The sequence below is a fragment of the Ascaphus truei genome, chromosome 2 (assembly GCF_040206685.1).
Source record: "Ascaphus truei isolate aAscTru1 chromosome 2, aAscTru1.hap1, whole genome shotgun sequence".
Lineage (NCBI taxonomy): Eukaryota > Metazoa > Chordata > Amphibia > Anura > Ascaphidae > Ascaphus > Ascaphus truei.
The window spans coordinates 476,468,744-476,481,823 of NC_134484.1; the positions used below are offsets into that span (position 1 = coordinate 476,468,744).

Here is a 13,080-nt window from a genome sequence, read left to right on the forward strand (position 1 = left end):
AGTTTGTATTAGACAAGATCGATTGACTGACCCTCTCTCCCCCTCTCTCTCCCCCTCTCTCTCCCCCTCTCTCTCCCCCTCTCTCTCCCCCTCTCTCTCCCCCTCTCTCTCTCCCCCTCTCTCTCCCCCTCTCTCTCTCCCCCCTCTCCCTCCCCCTCTCTCTCCCCCTCTCTCTCCCCCTCTCTCCCTCCCTCTCTCTCCCTCTCCCACTCTCTCTCTCTCCCCCTCTCTCCCTCCCTTTCCCCCCAGTAAAGCCAGACAGGGAAGAGAGACACACATAATAAGATACATGTTACCTCCTAAGGAAAACTATGAGTAAAAGCGCATTAACATGTCAAGGGCAGAAACAAATACGTTATTATAGGTTTTTTTAAGCTGCTGTGTCCAGGTCTCCTGCTGGGCTCCCCCTTGGCCCCCCCCTTTACTGCCGCCGGAGGTTGCGGTCAGACCGCCGTAGGTAGGGAGATTGTGCAGGGGCGACCTACAACCAGGGTTGTGTGTGGCTGCTACTGGGACAGGCCCTTACATAGGGACACTGCCCCACTTAGCATTCTTAGGCTGAGTCCCCGCTGGCGCTGAGTACGCTCATGCTCGGAGAGTGCTCCAAGCATGAGCGCCGGGTGTCCTGCATGTACGCACGCACGCGCGCGGTGGGGCATTGCAGGTAGTTGAGTGGGAAAGTATAATTTTTTTGTTTACCTGAGCGCGGGTGAGCGTGTATGTCCGGGAAGTCAGCACTGTGGCACGCGCGCCCGGCGGGGTGCAGCGCGTGCACAGCGCTATACCGCGATCTGTGGTCTGAGAGGAGAGGGAACGTTTGCGTGGCCATGACATCCCGCAGCTGGTTCGTCCTCAGTGGTTACGCCTCCGTCGCAAACTTTGAGGTCAAATTTCACAGCCTACCTGAAAACCTGTCACGCACCGCAGGGGAAAGGTGCGCGACAGGGTACTAACTAGGACCGGCCTGACTGGGGGAGCGGAGGTTGAACGCACAGCACTGAGCTTGCCGAGGTTCCTTCGTGTAATATGAATTCTGACGTCCCCGCTCACACGGCTTGTGCGTGGGCACGGAAGCTCTCCCAAGATTGGTGCTTGTTTAAACACTTCGGTTTGATTGTTTTTATTGGTCCCATATACAGGTTTCAATACTTACTGCTTCCAGACAATATACATACTTTGGTCTATACATGAGGCCATTTTCCAACATATCATAACATAGTTAACATAATAAGAACAATGAATGATAACAAAGAAAACGGTGAACGACACATTGGGGGTAAGAGAAGGGGGGGGGGGGGGGAGAGAAAGGGAAGGCCGCCTTTACTCCCGCGTTGCACCCAGGCTGACTTCTAAATCACATGGTTAAAGCCGGGTAGGAGAAGGTTCGATTTTTGAGTGCAGAGCAGGGTCACATGATCCTGCTCTGACCAATGGGGAGAGAAAGGCAGAATATGCTGAGCGGAGAGAGGTGAAGGGGGGAGGGGAGAGGGTGGCGGAGAGGTTTTTTATTTTTCTTGCACAAATGTTTTTAATTCAATATTGTTTGTTTTAACATTGCCATTTTTTTTACATTGACATTGCCACTGTATTGAGTGTAACACATAGACACCCCCCCCCCCCCCCGCCCCCCGGTCGCAGATCGGACCCCTAGGGTGTACTGAGGTCTGGCTACATATGTCTGTGGGTGATGCATACCTGCTGGCAACAGGAGGGCCTGAGTCTCCCGCGATGGTATGGGGGACAACAGGGACAGACTTCTGGGGTTCTTGCCTTCATCTTTTAGTGGTGATACAGCGCCTCCATCTCTGGCAAGCCCTATCATGGTAGGGTGAAATCCTTGATGATAACTACTGGCAGCCTGCCCTTAGCAGTGCTTACACCAGTAGGAGGATAGCTATATAGCCCAATTTCTTACCAGAGCTACACTCTCCCTCAGGTGGAATCCAATGGTCCCCACTTGGACCTAAATTTAGCAGCACCATCCTGCAGGTGAACAATCTGGAAAACAAACACATTTATTGTTAGTGCTCATACCTCAGAGAGTTACAACCAGATGGCGAACAAAAGATACACGGTAACTCCCAACATGGAGAACCTACTAATAATAATGGCGCGGGTCAGGCTTCCTAACTTCCCGCCCATTGTGATCCGTAACTTTTACATAGTACGGCTGTACCGACCCATACTCCGGCCGATACACTACACTATGCATGTAGATGCTTCTCCCAATGCTCCAGGCCCGAATAACATCACAGATTTTCTCTTCGTTGTGATAACCCGCCTTACCGAACCTAGTTCGTAAGTATTCCATAACTGCTTCCCGGAGCCAGGTATCTCTCTGCTTCTCTATCTCCTGCATTATAAGCTCAGGCACATAGGGGTACTCATAGCCATGAGACTGTCTATACCTGGCCACTATTGCCCTGTCTGCTCGGCTAAGCTTGGTAAGTTTACGGTTACCCGCCCTGCTTGGCAGTACCCAAAACTCAGGCTCCTCTGGGGCAACATCATCATACAGTATGGCAGCCCCCTTAGGAAGGATGTTCTTCTGCTCAATCTCCTGGTAACGAAACTCCAACTCATCTGCCACCTCCTGAGGAGAAAAGGCGCCTACAGCCCACCAATGGTCAACTATATTATTTATGATTAGCAAGAACAGCGTACGGTCCATACCTTTGTGGTACCCAGTGAACAGCGGTGCCCACCACTTATCTTGGTGCTCATTCCCTGTACCTTCACTGGTACCTGCATCTGATTCCACTCGTGAGGACACACCTGACGTGGCCACCTCAGTAGAGTGCGAGCCCCTGCGTCTAGTTCTTGTATCATCGGTGTAAATGGTGGGGTTCATCTTATGGACCACCTTACTCACAGGCCCTGCTTCTGCAGTAGTATGGGACTTTCGGACCCTACCTCTATGTACAGGAGAAAAAGGCACAGGATTAGGTACATGAATCACACAATCATAAGGTTTCTCCCCATCAGAACCTTCGTCACTGAGCTCCCAATCCCTCCAATCTGTAGAGTACTTGGGATTCTTAGTTAACTTATCCCCGCTAGGGCCCGGTGTCTTTACTCGTGACGGGGCAGGGGCAGTGGCCGGGGCAATGGCGCTAGGGGTAGGGACTGGGGCATCGGTAATGTCCGTTATAGTGTCCAGAAGTCAGGCAATGCCGCGACCAGTGGGCATCTTTCGACTTGCCCTTTCCGGCGCGCTTCGTGCTCCTTGGGAAACGCCTTGGGCCTTTAGTGCTGCAAGCGCGGCTGCCGTGGCCATCCTCCTCTCTGAGAACAACGCTCCCAGGCCTCTTCCAGTCGGACCCGGAAGTGACGTCATCACTGGTGCCCGCGGAATCTCCATCCTCTCCGTGGTCTCGCACCGGAAGTGCGTTGAGGACCGGAAGGGGCGGTGGTGCATCATCTGGTCTATGGACGGGCAGGTAGGCCGCAAGCCTCTCTCTCGCCCTCTGCAGGTTCCGTCTTCGTCTGGCGAGGGTGGGGGTGTCTCCTTACCGCTCCGCTGCCGGCTGGTGATCTTTGGTTCCTCCAGAGCCATCTCGGATCCCGTCTCCACTGCACTGAGAGTCACCACAGCCGTGGGACTTCTACGGGCCTCAGGCCGCACCAGCGCTCGCCGTCGGTGGGTGTCTGGACTCGTCTGCTCCCTCTCTCTGGTAAGTGGACCGCCATCTTTATTACAGCTGGGGTGGTTCGCCGGTAGGCACATCGCCAGCAATGATACGCCATCTTCTTCCTCTGAAGACGCCTTTGCCGGTTCCTCCGCTTGGGAGTCACCTGGGTCTTTTGCCGCACTGCCAGTGGGCATTGGTACGAAACGGGCCCGCTCCGATACATCCACTGCGGTCGCGCTCTTCTCCGCCGGGACATCTCTCAGTTCTTTGGTTGGCTGGGCCTTGGTTCCCACCTCAGCGGTGATACAGGGAACTAGGGCAGCCTCTTCCGCCGCCTCCGCCACCTCCGTTAGGGTTCCTGGCGAGGCACTTCGTGGCGTCTTTAACATAGGCCATGGCTCTGTAGGCCATAGGTAGAACGTGCCACATTGAGGGCATCGTGCTGTCGTGCTTGGGGCTGGTCCGGGTGTCCTGCAGTGTACGCACAGGCACAGGAGATACTCTCGGCCGTCAATCTCCACCAGCAGGAAGCCTCCTGGAAACTGGAAGGTTGTCATGCTTAACTCAGACATCTTTGACGCAGGGGTGGAACAGTTCAGTTTGTTAGCTCCTTGCTCTTCAATGGTTAGGCAAAAGTGAAGTTCCTCGCTCTCACTTCCTGTCCCTCCTTCTGCTGGAGAGGACGACTCTGATTGTCTCTTGCAGTGCCCCCTCCCTCTGGTGGAAACAGGAGGAGGGGCACTCTCTCGCTCAGCGTGACGTGGCTTCTTCTGTCGGCCAGTCACTGCACAGGTGGGTGGGCTTTTGGCTTTCGCGCCGCTCAGCTCCTTCTGCAGGGGATCTGGGTTTGGCGCCAAATCCCTGCACATCTCTCGCCACATTTCTCTGGCAGCTTGCTTGCACGCGGCACGTACACGATCCAGGCTTGGCGGGAGTCGCCATTTTGGGACGGCTGCTATCTGCTGGGCCGTGTATGACGCTGCTGTCGCCATTTTTAACTCCTTCTTGCCCCGCAGGGCACATGTATTGGCGGCCGCCATCTTTAGTGAGCCCTCCAAAAGTATACTGTCGCTATTCTCAGTGTCTAGTGTGCAACTCGTTCCTAGACACTGACTGTTCTCTGACTGCTCACTGACTGCTTTCTCTGATACTCTCTGCATACATAGTTACATAGTTACATAGTAGATGAGGTTGAAAAAAGATGTAGGTCCATCAAGTTCAACCTATGCTAAATTTAGACAACCGATACTTTATCCTATATCTATACTTACTTATTGATCCAGAGGAAGGCAAACAAAAAACCCCATTAAGGGGAAAAATGTATTCCTTCCTGACTCCAAGAATTGGCAATCGGATTAATCCCTGGATCAACATCCTTCCCATGTATACTTATTTGGTATATCCCTGTATACCTTTCCCATCTAAAAAGATGTCCAACCTTTTTTTGAACAAATCTATTGTATCTGCCATCACAGTCTCCATGGGTAATGAATTCCACATTTGAACTGCCCTTTCTGTAAAGACCCCTTTCCTTTGTTGCTGGTGAAATTTCCTTTCCTCCAACCTTAAGGGATGGCCCCGAGACCTTTGTACTGCCCGTGGGATGAATAGTTATTTTGAAAGCTCCTTGTATTGTCCCTGAATATATTTGTATATAGTTATCATATCCCTTCTTAGACGCCTCTTTTCTAATGTAAATAAATCTAATTTAGCTAGCCTCTCCTCATAAGTTAGAATGTCCATCCCCTTTGTTAATTTGGTGGCTCTTCTCTGCACTCTCTCTAGTTCCATGATGTATTTTCTTAGGATTGGTGCCCAAAATTGTACTCCATATTCAAGGTGTGGTCTTACTAATGCTTTGTAAAGGGGCATAATTATGTTTATTTCCCTTCCATCCATTGCCCCGTTTGATGCAAGATAAGGGGGCCTATGCAGAGAGCAGCGCTATTTCGAAATTCGCCATTTTTTGGAGAAAATCGCGCAGAAAGCAGCAGAAAATGGCGAGTTCCGAAAAACGCGCCAATTTTTCTTTTCTATTTGTAAAACTCGCCTCGCGGCTGGCGAGAACCTCAATCTCGCCAGTTTTAAAAATATCCGTATGCAGAGAGGCGCGAACGGCATCTAGCGGCTGTTCGCGCCAATAAAATGGCGCGATTGTCTCCTTTTTGCCTCGCCAGAAAAAACTGGCAAGAAGCTGCCGCTCGCGGCCATTGCAAAGGGAAAAAAAAGGCGCGAATTTGTTTTTACACGTTTCTGAAGCGCGCATCTCGCCAATTTAAACTCGCCACACGCATCCATGTTAAACATAGTAGAATTCGCACTTTTCTGCATATGGAGAATAAAACTCTCCAAAAAAGCTACTTTTTAATAAATTCGCCAATTTTAAAATTCGCTGCTCTCTGCATAGGCCCCAAGATCTTGTTTGCCTTTGCAGTTACTGCATGACATTGGGCACTATTGCTAAGCCTGCTGTCTACAAGCACCCCTAAATCCTTCTCCATCAAGGATTCCCCCAATATATCTCCATTTCATTTGTAAGTCGCCTTTTTATTCTTGCATCCCAAATGCATAACCTTACATTTATCTGTATTAAACCTCATCTGCCATTTACCTGCCCACGTTTCCAGTCTCTCCAAGTCCTTCTGAAGAGAAATTACATCCTGCTCTGATTCTATTACCTTACACAATTTAGTATCATCAGCAAAGATGGAGACTTTGCTCTCGATCCCAACCTCAAGGTCATTAATAAACAAGTTAAAAAGCAGGGGTCCCAGTACCGATCCCTGAGGTACTCCACTCACGACTTTAGCCCAACCTGAAAAAGTTCAATTTATGACAACCCTCTGTTGTCTGTCCTTTAACCAGTTTTCAATCCAGATGCATATATTATTACTGAGTCCAATTTTCTTTATTTTGCTCACCAACCTCTTGTGTGAAACCGTATCAAAAGCCTTTGCAAAATCTAAGTAGACCACATCAACTGCATTATCTTGGGAGGGGAGGGAGAGGGGGGGAGGCGGGGGAGGGAGAGGGGGGGAGGAGGGCGAGGGGAGGGATGGGGGAGGGGGGAGAGGTGGGGGGAGGGGTTGGGGAGGAGGGGGGAAGGGGTTGGGGAGGAGGGGGGTGGGGAAGCGGGGGGAGGGGAGGGAGAGGGGGGGCAGGGGAAGGGGGAGGAGAATAAGGGGGGGAGGTAGGGGTGAGTCCATGGGAATGTTGCTGTAAGTCCGCAGGTAGTCACATTTGGATATACACATTAAATTGCTTACATCTTTCAATACAATAGGGTTGGTGGGGGAAGGGAGGGGGAGGGGGAGGGGGGGGGCTGGTGGGGTGGGGAGAGGGGGGGGTGTAAAGGCGGGGGGTGTAAAGGGGGGGGGTCAACGGGCAATTTGATGGGAGCAGTATGAGATACACATTAGACTGTTTGCATCTGGTAATACAGTGTTAACCGCGGCGTTGTGGGAGCATGCTGGTTTACTTTGTTTCGCGCCCATTTTAAAGCACTGAGGGGGGGAGAGAGGAAGGTGGGGGGGGGATAGAAGGAGGGGGGGTAGAGGGGGGGATATTGGGCTGCTTTTTAGCTTGTTGGGGCAGCCAGTAGTGAGAAACTTTTTAACGTAACTATAGTTTGTCTTTTAACAGGGAGTTAATCAACATATGAAAGTGGGGGGGGGGGGGGGGTGTAACTTGCATGGGTAGTTCAACAGCCTCAATGGAGGTAACGGGCCTTCCTGTATCAGTCTGGGTAGGGGACCGGCTATGTCTTGCCGGACCCAGATATAACGTTTATCTGGGCGGGAATATTCAAACCTGGTCTGGACGATGGAGTCCTCTGTCTGCGGATAGGTCGAGGAGTTCCCAGCGGGGCTTAGCAGATGGAGCTGCCTTAGGGATCGGGTTTCCCCTCTCCCGCCTCCGCGCATCTCAACTCGCCTGTTTTGGTACCGAAGGGGTATGCGTAAGCTCCCGCCATCCAGGCCGTGGGACGCCCGGGGCCTCCCGGATCAGCTGGTCAACAGTATAAAAGATAAATGGGCAGACAGGGGCCCTCCACCCTCCCCCGGGGCCCTTAGATGGGAATCAAAGGCCCCGGGTCGCAGGGCTTCTCTGCCGGGTGATCAGGTTTTCTGCCCATGCTGACCGGCCAGCCTCTCCGACGCTCTGAAGGGTCTCCGCTCTTGACTTGCTCCTCGCGTCTCCCTCTGCTCGTTGTCCCGCGTAGGTGGCAGTGTCAGGCCCAGCTCTCGAGTGAATCCTGGCATCTCTTCTGGCAGTCTGAGTGATCGCTGCTTTCCTCCTCTGCTTAAAACGAGCCGGAACGGGAATCCCCATCTGTAGGGTATGTTGTTTTCTCGCAGCAGTTGGGTGAGGGGCTTGAGCTCTCGGCGTCGCTCGACTGTGATCCTAGCGAGATCACTGAATATTTGCACGGGCTCTTTCTGGAATGTAAGGTTATTAGCTTCTCTGCTCGTCGCCATCACTTTCTCTTTCGTGGAGTAGCTATGGAGACGTACTATAATGTCTCGTCTTCTTTTTGGGTCGTTTGATCGGGGACCCAGTGCGCGGTGCGCGCAATCTATTTCCAGGTCTCTTCCGTCAAGGCCCGTGCAGAGCGTGCTGAAAAGATCAATCAGGTAAGGCTTTATTAGTTCAGGGAGAACCGTTTCCGGGACATTCCGAATCCGTAGATTCTGTCTCCAGTCCCGGTTCTCCTGGTCCTCCATTCCGTCTTTCAGGAACCTGATTTCTTCTCCCAGGCGCATAATTTCATCGTCTGCTGCGGCTTGGGCCTGTAGGGATTCTTCCAGTCTGCTTTCCAGGTCCTCCGTTCTCTGTGTGAGGTTTCCTAGTTCTTCTTTTAAGCCTGACACCATCTCCTTAAGATCCTGCTGGAGGGTTTTGTGAATCCTGTCATGCATGCTTGAGAGCAGCTCTTCTAGGTAGGTGCGCGTTATTTCCCTTTCCAGGGTTGGTTCCTCGGCGGGCTGGTCTCTGTCCCGTTGCGGGGATGCGGCCGCGTGGTGTACGACGCCATCTTGGGCTCCCTGCATGCTTTCTGATCCGCGCTTCTGCTGCGGCTGAAAGTACTTTGGTACGCCCTTTGGAGCTTGCGCTTTTGCTTTGTGTGACATGCTGTGTGGTTCAGACATTTTTGCGAGTTAGTCTCCGGTGGTTTTGTAGGGGGGAAAAGAGCCTTTTAATCGTTTTATGCTCGAGGGTTCTTGGAGCTCCCTGACTAACCCACCATCTTGGATGACGTCACCGGAAGTCTTTGAATCTGCCAGTTTTTAATGCCTACAGTGACCCTACATATTGGCCAAATTTCAACTCTGCGACCTCCAGAACCGGAGATACAGAAATGCACTTTAACACATTTTTAAAATACAGGATTCTTCCCTTTAAAAAATGAATCTCTGCTTTTCACTCGTTCCCCATTGAAAACAACTCCGCCATTGCAGTCAATGGGGTTCCCCGCCATAGGCTTTCAATGGAGAAACCGCCGCCATTGAAGTCTATGGGAAAAACCACAAATCTTTACATTCGTCCACACTCCGTCTGGTTGGTCGGAGGGGGCTGGGAAGGGTCATGCATTAAAGCCAGAGCCTTGGCTACATGCCACACAAATCCCATCCCCCTGGGTCCTTCCAGAACCGGAGATATGGACTTACATTTTTCATCATTTCACACTTAGTCGTTTTTACACCACGCGGCTTTTCCCCATTGGAATCAATGGCCGGCGCCGCCATTGACAATGCATGGCGCCCGCCGCCATTAGATTCAATGGGACCTCCGCTCCGCCATTGAAGTCAATGGCGCGACCCTCCTCCGCTCGACCCCTTACGGGGGTCTCTCATTCCTGGACCCGGTGTGGATCGTGTGTGGGGGTTCCTAGGAGCTAGGGGCAAAAAGAACTTTATTCCCAGGGGCCCTAGAACCTAAGATTCCCACGCCAATTGTCTTTGAACTTGACAGAAGTGATTAAACTCTTTTCAAAGACATTGTATCCACTTTTGCGGTTTGGATGGCTGCCATCCTGTTCCTCGAGGCCGGCGTTGAGGAATCTCCATTGAAGTCAATGAGCCCATTGACTTACAATGGGAAACTGCCACTCCTCCTCTTGGACGCCACCTGCTGGTCGTCGCTGGAAAACAGGTCCAAAACCGCTACTTTTGCCATTAGAACGCATGGAGGCTCAATGGCGACCTATTGAAGGCTGCAAAATGGAGCCTGAAAAGGCGGGAAAAGGGAACAAAGGGCTATAATCACTAAATGAACATTAACCCCTTCCCTCCCGCATCAACCCTAGTGTATGTGTGAGTGCAAACACCAGGATAACACAATACATTTATATAGGGGACTAAGCATATGGATACTGAAGCAAGGCAAAAAACACATTACTGGACCTCAGTCCAGTTAACCCCTTGCTTCCCAGGTGAGAGTAGAGGGTGGCCAAATGGGGTGTAACCCCTTTAATCCCGGGCCAAATCCTCTCTCTCATGACAATCAGTCAGTACACGCAAGCTCAGGATTCGTTAGAAGCCTCTGTTTAAATAGGGACACCCACCAGGTGTGTTAGTTTATCAATTAACTAACCCCACCCACTGCAGGTGTGTTAGGCCAGCCAATTAACCAACCACACCCACTCTGCCTCAGGCAGGAGAAAGGGGAAAAAAGTTACAGGCTTCAAATTACAGCACACTTTAAAAATAGATTAACCCACTGCACACTCCCCAAAAACAGCCACCCCTGCTAGTATATCCAGTACTTCCCTTTCCTTCTGGTTCTAACTGCACACACTTTAACCAACCAGCACTTCAATCAACCACACAGATCAGTCAGTACACGCAAGCCCATACTTTACCCACTGATATGATGTATGGCATACCCCAGGCTAGGCAGAACTCTTTCTTGGTACACCGCACTCGCTGACGGTTCCTGCAAGTACTCTGTGGTGTGTTTTATGTGGGTGCTGGCTAGTGTACCGGGCATCTCCCTAAGTACGGGCGTCTCCTACTTTTGGCCACACATAGTGCAGACCCTGGGCCATGGTCCCTGGACTAGTTAACAGGCTAACCCCCCCAGTTGCCATACACTATCTGCCTCAAGGGACTAGGACAGCTATAGCCAGATACCCTTCTTACAACACCCTCTTAGGGCACCCAGGGCGTACTGTGCGAGAGGACATACTCTCTCGACTACCCCTGATGTGCAATTGCGCCCTACTTTCTACAGCACTTGCATGGAAGATGTACCTAACACTTCCAGCTCTGCTTCGCTGAAAGCCTGTCCTGTTTCTGGATCTCAGCAGTGCCTCCAAATGTAACCCATAGACCCCACCCGGTCGCAGATCAGACCCCTAGGGTGTACTGAGGTCTGGCTACATATGTCTGGGTGGTGCATACCTGCTGGCAACAGGAGGGCCTGAGTCTCCCGCGATGGTATGGGGGACAACAGGGACAGGCTTCTGGGGTTCTTGCCTTCATCTTTTAGTGGTGATACAGCGCCTCCATCTCTGGCAAGCCCTATCAGGGTAGGGTGAAATCCTTCCAGAGAACCCCTCGATGGGGCGAGAGATTTCACTCTCACTCAAGTCTTTTATAAAAGTAGCAACAGTTCCTTTATTGTACACAGCAGCACACAGCAGCAGCAATCAGGTACAGCAGATCTTCTTTCTCCAGACTGTACCCCTTCAGGATGGTCTGGGGGCTTTCAGTTGTTCCCTGCCACCACCCCAAGTCACAGGCACTCAGGGTGGGGCCAACTCTTCCCTCACCTCCTAAGCAGGGTGAGGGGCACTGGTCCATCTATTGCTAACTAGGCCCTACTGCTCAGGAACCTAGCTAACTCACTCTGCTCTGACTGTCCAGTCAGGCACTTCAACACTAACTGCATGTCACAGACAGGAACTGGCAACTAAATTGAGACAGCCCTGCCCATCATTATGTCAGCAGGCCCCTCCCCTGTGTCTCTTGCCTTCCACACGGGGTCAGGTGGTCTACCTTCACCACTCAAAGCAGGGCTTGATGTGGGGAAAACCCATGATAACTACTGGCAGCCTGCCCTTAGCAGGGCTTACACCAGTAGGAGGATAGATATATAGCCCAATTTCTTACCAGGGCTACATGAGTGATGAAATACAGGGGTTCATCAGAATTGGTATGTGACTGAACATTGGTCCCTATGTCAGTGTTGATATTGACCATACTTATAAGGTGATTCCTATCTCTTGACAATGCATATTCAAAGGCCTCATTCAGATCCTGAATGGCATAACCTCTGTTTAAGGAACGTTCTTTCAAATCTGATGACCTCATAATATAATCATCAAGTGAGGAACAATTTCTGCGTAAACGCAGAAATTGTCCTCTTGGTATTCTCTTGAAAAGAGATTTATTATGATTAGGGCAATTTCCAGCCCTCTCCCCTCAACCGAACGGAGCAGGGTTAACTGTGAAAAGTGTGGGTTGCCCATTGACTCCAATAGCAGCGGAGGTCCCATTGAATCCTATGGCGGCGCCGCCCCTATGTATTCCAATGGAGGTAAAAGCCGCGAGGTAACAACGGCTAAGTCAAAAACTAAAAACCTGGAACCCATAACTCCGGTTCTGTAAGGACCAGAGGGCGGGGATTTGGCCACCATGTAGTCATCGTTCCGGCATGACTGCATGGCAATTCCCGACCCTCTCTAAGCAACAGAATGGAGTATGGTTAATTGTTTAATTTGGGTTTCTGCCATTGACTTCAATGGCAGAGAAATGCAACTTCTGTAAATGTGCATTTAAAGTCATTTATTGTAACTCCGGTTTGGTGGGTTTCAGCGAGCTGAAAATTGGCCACCGTGTAGAATCCTCTCCGGCATGAGGATCTGGCAATTTGTAGCCCGCTTGGCCCAGCCGAACGGATTATTTTAATATATATGTGTAAGGGGGTCACTCCCGGTATCCCTGATTTTCCTTTGCCCCCTGTCTTACCCCTGTGGCAGTGGTGGAAGAAGACGGCGACTTCTCCCGGTGGGCGCCGCCATCTTGGTTGTGGCGCGAGGTTCGCGCAATGCGCAGAAGTTGGCAAGGGTAGCGGTGGCCATTACAAGTGTGCAGGAGCTCTGGGAAGTTGTGCAGGCGCAGTTAAGCATAGCGGCGGCCATTACAGCTTCGCACAGGTGCAGGAGAGATCGCGCACGCGGTTCCCATAGGAAAGAGGTCCTGAGTGGACTATATCTCCCAGCAGCCTCTGGGGAATGCCCAATGATCCCTATCACCTGTAGCCAGCCAGCCACTGAGACTTGCAGATTCTCTGCAGCAGGGGATTTGATACAATGTTGTGTGCAGAAAGGGATTGTTCAGTCAGGCTGAGGACACAGAGGGGGAAAGAAGGGGGTCAGAGAGCTGCGAGCTTCTGCCCTAGGCCAGAAATCCCCAGGCTAGAGCTGAGGCCTTGACTCCCCACA

At 51.5% G+C, this 13,080-nt stretch overlaps 1 protein-coding gene across 2 annotated transcripts in view; it reads left to right on the plus strand.

The window, feature by feature from the left end:
- The window catches only part of LOC142488002 (uncharacterized), a 376,604-nt gene that overhangs the window by 202,787 nt on the left and 160,737 nt on the right, over positions 1–13,080 (plus strand). The window lies entirely within an intron of this gene.